General features: G+C 38.8%; 1 long non-coding RNA gene across 1 annotated transcript; it reads right to left on the reverse strand.

Moving 5' to 3' along the window:
* Positions 1-915: 915 nt before the first annotated feature.
* LOC110694859 lies at positions 916-2,218 on the reverse strand. Its single transcript, XR_002505951.1, has 3 exons — positions 1,707-2,218; positions 1,277-1,398; positions 916-1,173 (listed from the first exon to the last, which is right to left on the reverse strand). It is a non-coding gene; the product is annotated as an uncharacterized LOC110694859 (long non-coding RNA).
* Positions 2,219-9,037: the final 6,819 nt, after the last annotated feature.

A 9,037-nucleotide genomic window follows, 5' to 3' on the forward strand; every position in this document is an offset into this window, starting at 1 on the left:
CGTAAAGTCAAGGTCTATTTGAGTCAAGTAATTAAAACACAAATGGTTTAAATTACAGCGCGTGGTTAAGAAAGGAAGGGCGGTTAATCAAAGAAAATCTTTTCGTACAAGTCCAACTTTTTGACAAACCTATTGCTCGTAAGAGGAAAGCTAGGACAGTAATGGCAACACAAGAAGTCAATGAGCTCAGGAACCAACTGGTTACCGTGACTAAGGCACTAAAGCTCCTAACCCTTAAGATCGATGATCCCGTGAAACAACAAAAGATGGACCTCATGCAAGAGAGTCTAAGCAAGCTATCTAGCGACTACAAGTTTCAAGGGATTAGTTCACAAGGGGTCTCGGTGGACAAAGATCTTCCGCAGAAGTTCAATGCCAACGACATCCCGAAATTTAAAGCAACCGATAACCCTTATTTTCATTTAAGAGCCTTCGAAACAATAATGAGTATTAAGGGTATCGACAAGAAGGTGTTCCCCTCTCTGTTCTCACTATCTCTCGAGACCGTTTGCCAACAATGGTTCTTTTCTCTCGAGAAAGAAAAAACCTCCACCCGGGAGTCCATAGCAAACGCTTTCGTTGATAGATACAAATGCAACATTCAAGTTCACTACTACAAAAATTGCATAAGAGAAGCCTAAGAGACCGACTCACAACAGGTCTCTAACTTAGGGGTCTGTTTAATAAAGAGACCCGTTCGTTAGGGGGGTCTGTTTACCAAGACAAATAGACCCGTTGTATGTGATAACGGGTCTGTTATGTCTGTTATAAAATCAATAATTTATATGAAAAATAGACCTGTTATTTGAGATAGGGGGTCTGTTTAGTGGGTATCAAATAGATCTACCATGTCAAATAACGGGTCTCTTTGTTCTTTAAATTAATAAAAAATATATATATATGTTTGTTTCTATTTGATATTTTTTTTTAATACGCTATATAAAAATTGGCAGATAATTCATAAATTGCAAGTTACAATTTAACACCACAGAAAATAGGAATGTATTAAATTTAATTGATGTTATACAAAAAATCTCATCCAACATAAAATTGCAACAAAAAATATATAATTGAATTTGATGAAATATACAATTATAGTGACAGCAACAACGCTTAATACTCCATTTCATTTCTCCTTTGTTTGAGAATATAGTGTAATGAAATCATTTAAGCCTGAAAAAACAAAAAAATAATAATACAAGTTACATACTCTTCATTAAGAAAACAATGTACTCATACTACAACCAACACTCTAATAAACAACATAATTACCCACTTGACAAGGGAGAGAAAACACCAGTAACTACGAATTGTAAAAGTGAATAACTCCAAGGATATACGACAACCATCTCGGCCAATGCAGAGCAATTACCCCAAAGGCGAGACCCGAAAATACGACTACAACCAAAAACAAAGATGAAAGCAATTGTAATCAAGAATTTACAAGAAAACTAATATGAAACCTTGACAGAAATCACAACTTCATAAGCAACTAGACCGCAACAAATACAATACATAAAAGCATACATAAAAAATTGCAGTACTTTTCATAAATTTCAACTCATAAATTTGTTCAATATGAGAAAAATACAGAGGCGAATGGTAGGAAATTACATATTAAATAAATTTCAAAAGTTAAATAATAATCAAATCTTAAATATCGAGAGAAAATTTTAAATCGAAAAATCAAATTATAGATCGATTACCTCAATTTTGATCGCAAGTTAGGTCATCAATTAGACAATATATCTTCATAATTTCTAGATCTATAAGCACAAGAGGTTGAACTTCTTTCTGCCTTCGAAAAATTGAAGTAGACCTTGCATTAGGGTTCGATCTTTGGAAAACTTGAATGCAATTATTGATTTTTGTAGATATGTTGAATCGATTGTTGATTGATGTTGTTAATTTTTCCACATCTCCCTTTAACTTGAGAAAAATGAGAGGATAATTAGAGAAAGAGCCCATTTTTACCAATATTAGTGTGAATGTAGTGTTTTGATTCAATGGAGAAGGGATTCAAGGGAAGAAGATGACGGCGGAAAGATGAGGGTTTTAATTTGGGCTTGGGCAGAGGGTTTGATGAGGGTTTTAATTTGGGCTTGGGCAGAGGGTTTGATGAGAGAGTGAAAAAATTTCAAGGGATAGATTTAATAAATAAAAAAAGTGGAGTATGTTGGGGAACTTATTGCTGCTGTCAAGAAGAGCAAATAATGTAAGAGACCCGTCATAATATAGAACAGATCTATTATTTTTCTTCTCTTCTCAAAGATGTGGGACCTATTATAATGAAGAAATCCGTTAGGTTTGATAACGGGTCTCTTATTTATTAAAAGTTTTTTTTAATACACATAAGAGACCCGTCATAATTAATGTTAGATCTTTTACATCAAACAGACCCGTTAGTTAGGTAACGGATCTTTAATTAGGGGTCTTTTTTCCAAGTTTTGTAGTAGTGGTTGAGACTGATCATAGGGAACTTGAAATCCTCAAACAGAAGGAGAACGAAGGCTTCACCTTCTTCTTTAACAAATGGAGAGAAACCTCAACTAAGATGATTGAGGAGCCAAGTGAAAAAGAGTCTGTAAGGTTATTCATCAAAAACCTTCAAGAAAAATACTCCAAGCATCTCAAGTATCAAAATAATCTCCATACCTTCAAGGTCGTCTACGACATTGGAATCAATATTGAAGACAACCTGGCTAAGTTGAAAGCTGCCAACTAGGGATGGCAATTTAATCCGGATTCGATTCGAGTCCGATTCGATTCGAAGGAAAAAGTTCGATTCGAATCCGAAATAGAAAAAATCCGAAACCGAAACCGATAAAAAAGTCCGAGTCCTAATAGGATTCGGATCGGATTCGGACCCTGTGAAGAGTCCGATTCGAGTCCGACCAAGTCCGGCTTTTTAAGTATGTGGTAGATACATAATTATATACTTGGTATAAAAGCCCAATAAGAAACCCTAAACCTCCTAAAAGCCGCCTCTTTACTCCTTTATTTCATTTTCTCACTCTTTCTCTTTACCCTGTCTCTTTCTCTCTCCTTACTTTTCACTGAAAACACACCTTCATAAGTTCATAACTCAATATTCATGATAACATTCCTCAATCCTCATAACTCTTACTCTTGCTTTACCTGCATACTACCAGTTAAACGATTAGCATCAATTTAAGAAGTTTTCGCCGCGCTGGAGTTATTATTGTTTTGAAGACTCAAATATCAAAGCTACACATCTTCTAGATTTTGATGTATATAGTTTGTACTCATTTTTTAGATCTGAATTTTTAAGATTTGATTTTACTTCGTATACTATGTTATATTTTTGTTTGTTAATTTAAGAAATTTGCTAATAAATTATTTCAGGCTCATGCTTTTCTTTCACCTTTATGTTTCATGTTTAATTACACCATTTTTTTGAATTAAAGTATTGAACCTTCAAAGATATTGGAAAAAAAAATCACCAAATGCTATTTAAATTTGCCGGATTCGAATTCGGATTCGGAGGTCCAAGACCGATTGACGCGGATTCGGATGAAGTTGGTTCGAATTCGGATGCGGACTTGGAGGTGAATATAGGATCCGTTTGTTAATCGGATCGGATTCGGACATAGTAAGGTCCGACCCCACTCCGATCCATTGCCATTCCTACTGCCAACAATAACTCTAGCAGTGGCTGGAAAGGCAAGAAAAACGACAATCCTTCTTCTTCCAAAACCACCCACTCAAACAATGTTAGCACTTTTAACCTAGGTGAAGTCCTTGCTATGAATAATCAAGGACAAAAGAAACCATTTAGGAGGAACTTTACTCCTATTGGCATGAGTTATGACACCGCATTTGATCGATTAAATGCAAAAGGTCTTATAACTCCTATTGGACCATTTGGGGACCCACCAGTCGAAAAGAGGTCGGCTAACTAGAACCCCAATGCACATTGCAAGTATCACCAAGGTAGGGGCCATCTCACCGAGAACTGTTGGAAGCTTAAAAAAGCTATCCAAGACTTAATCGATAACAACAAACTGTCATTGCCCCCTGCCAGAGCCAAGTATTGATAATGCGCCTCTCGCTCATTCCTTGGCTATCTCTGATGAGGAAAACGAGGTTGACCCCTCGTCTCTCATCAAACCTGTTAAAGAAATCCATGCCATCGAAGAAGAGGAGGAGATCTTTTTCGACGCCATGGATGACCTTCCAAAATTAGCAAGTAAAGAGGACATACAATCGCTCACACTGTCTATGATGGAAGGATCACACTTGCTACGTGAAACTCTCAAGGCTGTAAAGGAACTTCAGAAGAAATATGACGAGGTTCCACTCCCGAAAAATGAACCTAAGAGAGAGTTCACACCCATGGGAACGACTTACGAGGCGAAACATTTTCCTTTTCAAGTCAACGAAAAACCCAAGAAGAGTAATAAACTCTACACTCCAATTGGGATCCCATATATACAAATGTTCGAAATTCTCTCCGAGAGTGGCGAGATCAAACCTCTCGGACCGAGACCGTTCGAATCATTGAAAAGGACAGATAGATATTACTGTTAGTATCATCAAGCAGGAGGTCACACTATCGAAAACTGTTTTAAATTCAAGGATTTAATTCACAAAATGATTGATGAAAAGAAACTAGTCCAAGTTCCACAAGAAGAGGATGCAAGTATTAATGGAGTTTGGGACAACGACGAAGAAGACGTCTACTTAAAAGACATGGTAGGACCTCCACCTTCAGTGTCATACGCCATGGATGACTTTTGGGTTGAAGAAGATTCATCAATAGACGTCCTCGCAAGATCCGGGAGAATGCAACCTCCCGTTTCAACACAACCCATGCCAACCACACAGCAAGTTCACATACCTATCATTGAAGATAATGATATCGTCAAACAGTTCAAGAAAACAAAAGTTGAAATGAACGTATGGAAACTTTTGGCGACATCCCGAGAACATAGGTTGGCTGTAATGAATGCCTTGGACAAAATAGAGATAGATTCCGACACCACTCCTGAGGGGTTGGCTAACTTCCTCACGAGTGATCTACCTAGTCCCATAAATTTGATCACCTTTTCTGACAAGGATTTGCCCCCAGAAGGTGACAAATACTATAAGGCATTAAACCTCACAGTAGTTTGCAAGAGAATGAACATCCCTATGACTTGTAGACAATGGATCAAAGTCTGTCCACTTAGAACTGCGAGGATGCTAGGCATAAGGGATAAAGATTTAACCCGGTCAACACAAGGAATAAGAGCCTACGACAACATTCGTCGTCAAGCTCTTGGTAAAATTACCATGAATGTAACGGTGGGAGCGATAGAACATGCTACTACTTTCCAAGTAGTAGATATCAAAGCTTCATTCAATTTGCTGTTGGGACGCCCTTGGCTTCATGACCTAAAGGTCGTCCCCTCATCTCTCCACCAACAAGTAAAAGCCATAGTTGGGGGAATTCCTATCACCATCGATGCTTCACCTATGAGAACCAAGTCTATAGAAAATCCAATAATTAACGTGGAGCACGACGAGGATGATGAAGATTTATGGGGCTTTAACGAAGAGGTCTCCTTAATCCAGGAGGATGAAAGGACCCCTCTCTGCCACGACCCCTATTCTAACATGATCGTGAATGCTATTCTGAAGAAACAAGGACATTTTCGTGGGATGACCCTAAGAAAGAAAAATGGAATAGCAAAACCGCTGGAGTCACCTGGCCTCCCTAAATTAGACATTTTCGGACTTTAAGAGAGCCCAGGAAAAATCGAAGGCACGTAGGGACGCTCGCATTCAAAAGAAAGCAATCCCAATGGATCAGTACCCTCTTACCCTTAATGGTCAATTCATAAAAGAAGGAGAGGACTATCCATGCCACGAATTTCCCGAACCATTTATCGTAAACGGCATAAGGCAACCGGGATTTGAAATTTTCTTGGATTGTTATTTCACAGATGAAATCCCAACTCCTGTCCATAAGGAGAAAGCACCCCCATGCTTTGACTTTAACGTCATGGGACTACTATTTGGGCGAGAAAAGGATGAGCCGACATACAAAGAGGATAACTCCTCGCTCATTCAAACGGTCCTACAAAGTGAAAACTTTGATCCTTTGAAGCTAATCACTCCAGCATAAGGACCACTACAAGGGTGGCGTAAGACCGTCAAGGTGACTACTCCAAGTGGAAGGAAGATATCCATCACGACAGGGCAAGGACCGATGTTCGAAGAGTCGCCTGAGTCAGAGTCAGAGTCAGATTCTCTCCCTATAGAGTCATCTAGGTCTTTAGTAGTAGCACCTTCCCTGTCTATCTCTTCTCCTAGAATAGTTAGTGATCAATTCCCTGAGGACATATCACTCTTTGATGTAATGATCTCAGAGTATAATAATATAATTTCTTCTCCTTACTTCTTGTGTTCTTCTTTGACCCAAGATGACGAGCATTTCTTAACTAACAATGAAAAAAATAAAGAACTTATTAAAGCAATGGAAACACTTGAAAAGAAAACACCGATAATTGAAGAAACTGAGACGATTGATATCTCAAATGATTCAACCAATAAAAGAGAAGTTAAAATCGGACTAACACTTAATGAACAAGAAAGAACCGATTTAATTAACTTGCTTAAAGAATACATCGATGTATTTTCTTGGTCATACGAAGATATGCCAGGCATTAATAGAGAAATAGCTCAACACACTATACCACTAATTCCGGGAATGAAACCTGTAAAACAAAAGTTGTGTCGAATGAAACCCGACATAGCACTTAAAATAAAAGAAGAGGTCCAAAAACAAATAACTGCAGGTTTCATCAAGGTATCTAAATACCCCGAATGGGTCGCCAACGTCGTCCCAGTTCTAAAAAAAGATGGAAGGGTAAGAATGTGTGTCGACTATCGAGATCTAAATAAGGCAAGTCCAAAGGACGACTTCGATATTCTAGTGGATAACACAGCAAATCACGCACTTCTCTCGTTCATGGATGGATACGCAGGTTATAATCAGATTCTCATGGCAGAAGAAGACATGGAGAAAACAACCTTCTAAACACCATGGGGCACTTACTGCTGCACAGTAATGCCACTTACCAACGTGCAGCGATTGCCTTGCTCCATGACATGATGCATAAAGAAGTCGAAGTGTATGTGGACGATATGATTGTAAAATCAAAAGACCGTCCAGGCCACAAGTAGCCTTAAGAAAATTTTTTAAAAGGCTAAGAAAATACAATATGAGGTTGAACCCATCTAAGTGTGCCTTTGGAGTCACCTCAGGCAAGCTTTTGGGTTATGCCATAAGCTCTAGAGGAATAGAGATAGACCCAACCAAAATCAAAGCAATCATGTCAATGCCACCGCCCAAAACCAAGAAGCAGATTCGAGGATTTATCGGCCGGTTGCAATACATAAGTAGGTTCATATCAAAATTGACGACGATATGTGAACCAATCTTCAAAAAGCTTAAGAAGAATGTACTTGTAATATGGGATGACGAGTGTCAAAAAGCCTTTGAAAAGATCAAAGTCTATCTCGCAAATCCTCCCGTATTAGCACCAGCACTTCCCGGAATACCTCCTAGGTTGTACTTAACAGTTACCAAAGAGACAATGGGAGCTATGCTAGCACAAGAAGTAGAAGGCAAAGAAAACGCAATCTACTATCTAAGCAAGAAAATGCTCGAATATGAAGCACGTAATACGCCACTTGAGAAATTGTGCCTCGCCTTGGTGTGGGCCACAACCAAGTTAAGACATTACATGCTAGTGCATACCGTCTTTGTAGTCTACCGAATAGATCCACTCAATTATCTATTCGAGAAATCTATACTCAATGGACGCATATCGAGATGGATAGTCAATTTAGCCCAGTTTGATGTAAGGTTTATGCCGCAAAAAGCTATCAAAGGATCTGTGGTGTCAGACTTCCTAGCGGAATTTCCAATAGAAGACTCGACGCCAATATAAGACAATGAGTTTCCAGATGAAGACTTAATGGTCACTGAAGATGATACTTGGACCTTATACATCGACGGGGCCTCAAACCAAAAGGGATGTGGTGTTGGAGTATTACTAGTATCACCTAAAGAAGAGCATGTTCCAATCTTCATAAAGCTTGATTTCGACGTTACCAACAACGCTGCTGAGTACGAAGCATGCGTGGTAGGCCTTGAAACAACTTTGGCATTGGGAGTAAAAAAGTTACGGATATTCAGGGACTCTTCATTAATCATCAATCAAATATCCAAAAGGTGGAAAGTAAGGAGTGAAAGTCTGGCCCCTTACCAAACCTATCTGTAAACTCTTACTAATCAGTTAGAGAAGGTATAATACACATATCTACCTAGAGAAGAAAATCAATTTGCTGATGCCTTGGCAAGACTAGCCTCGATGGTTAGGATTCCTACGGAAATCGAGAAAATGCCTCTAACTATAGAAAAAAGGCACAAACCAGCATATATTCAAGCTATAGAAGATGATGAAGTAGTCCAAAACGAAGAAGAAGAAGAACCATGGTACACGGATATATTTAACTACGTCACCAAAGGAGAATACCCTCCCCATGGTGACAAAAGAGCAAAACGAGCATTAAGACTCTTGACTTCCCAATACGTACTCATAGACAACGAGCTACATAAAAGGGTACCTAAGGGTCGAGCTCTCTTATGTGTAGGAAAAAAGGATGCCCAAGGAGCAACGAGGATAGTCCACGAAGGAATCATTGGCACTCACATAAATGGCAAAATGTTAGTCCAAAAGATAATGCGAGAAGGATATTATTGGACTACAATGAATAGAGATTGCCATCAATACGTAAAAAGATGCCCTAAGTGCCAAATCTATGCCAATTTACAACATGTTCCTCCATCCTTGCTCTACACCTACACATGCCATGGCCTTTCTCTACATGGGGAATTGACATCATCGGCAAAATCACTCCCCCGGGAATAGGAGGCCACGAATATATCCTAGTGGCAATTGATTACTTCACAAAGTGGGTCGAAGCGCAATCATACGTTAAACTCACTGCAAAACATGTAGCA

Source organism: Chenopodium quinoa, unplaced genomic scaffold, assembly GCF_001683475.1.
Source record: "Chenopodium quinoa cultivar QQ74 unplaced genomic scaffold, ASM168347v1, whole genome shotgun sequence".
Taxonomy (NCBI): domain Eukaryota; kingdom Viridiplantae; phylum Streptophyta; class Magnoliopsida; order Caryophyllales; family Amaranthaceae; genus Chenopodium; species Chenopodium quinoa.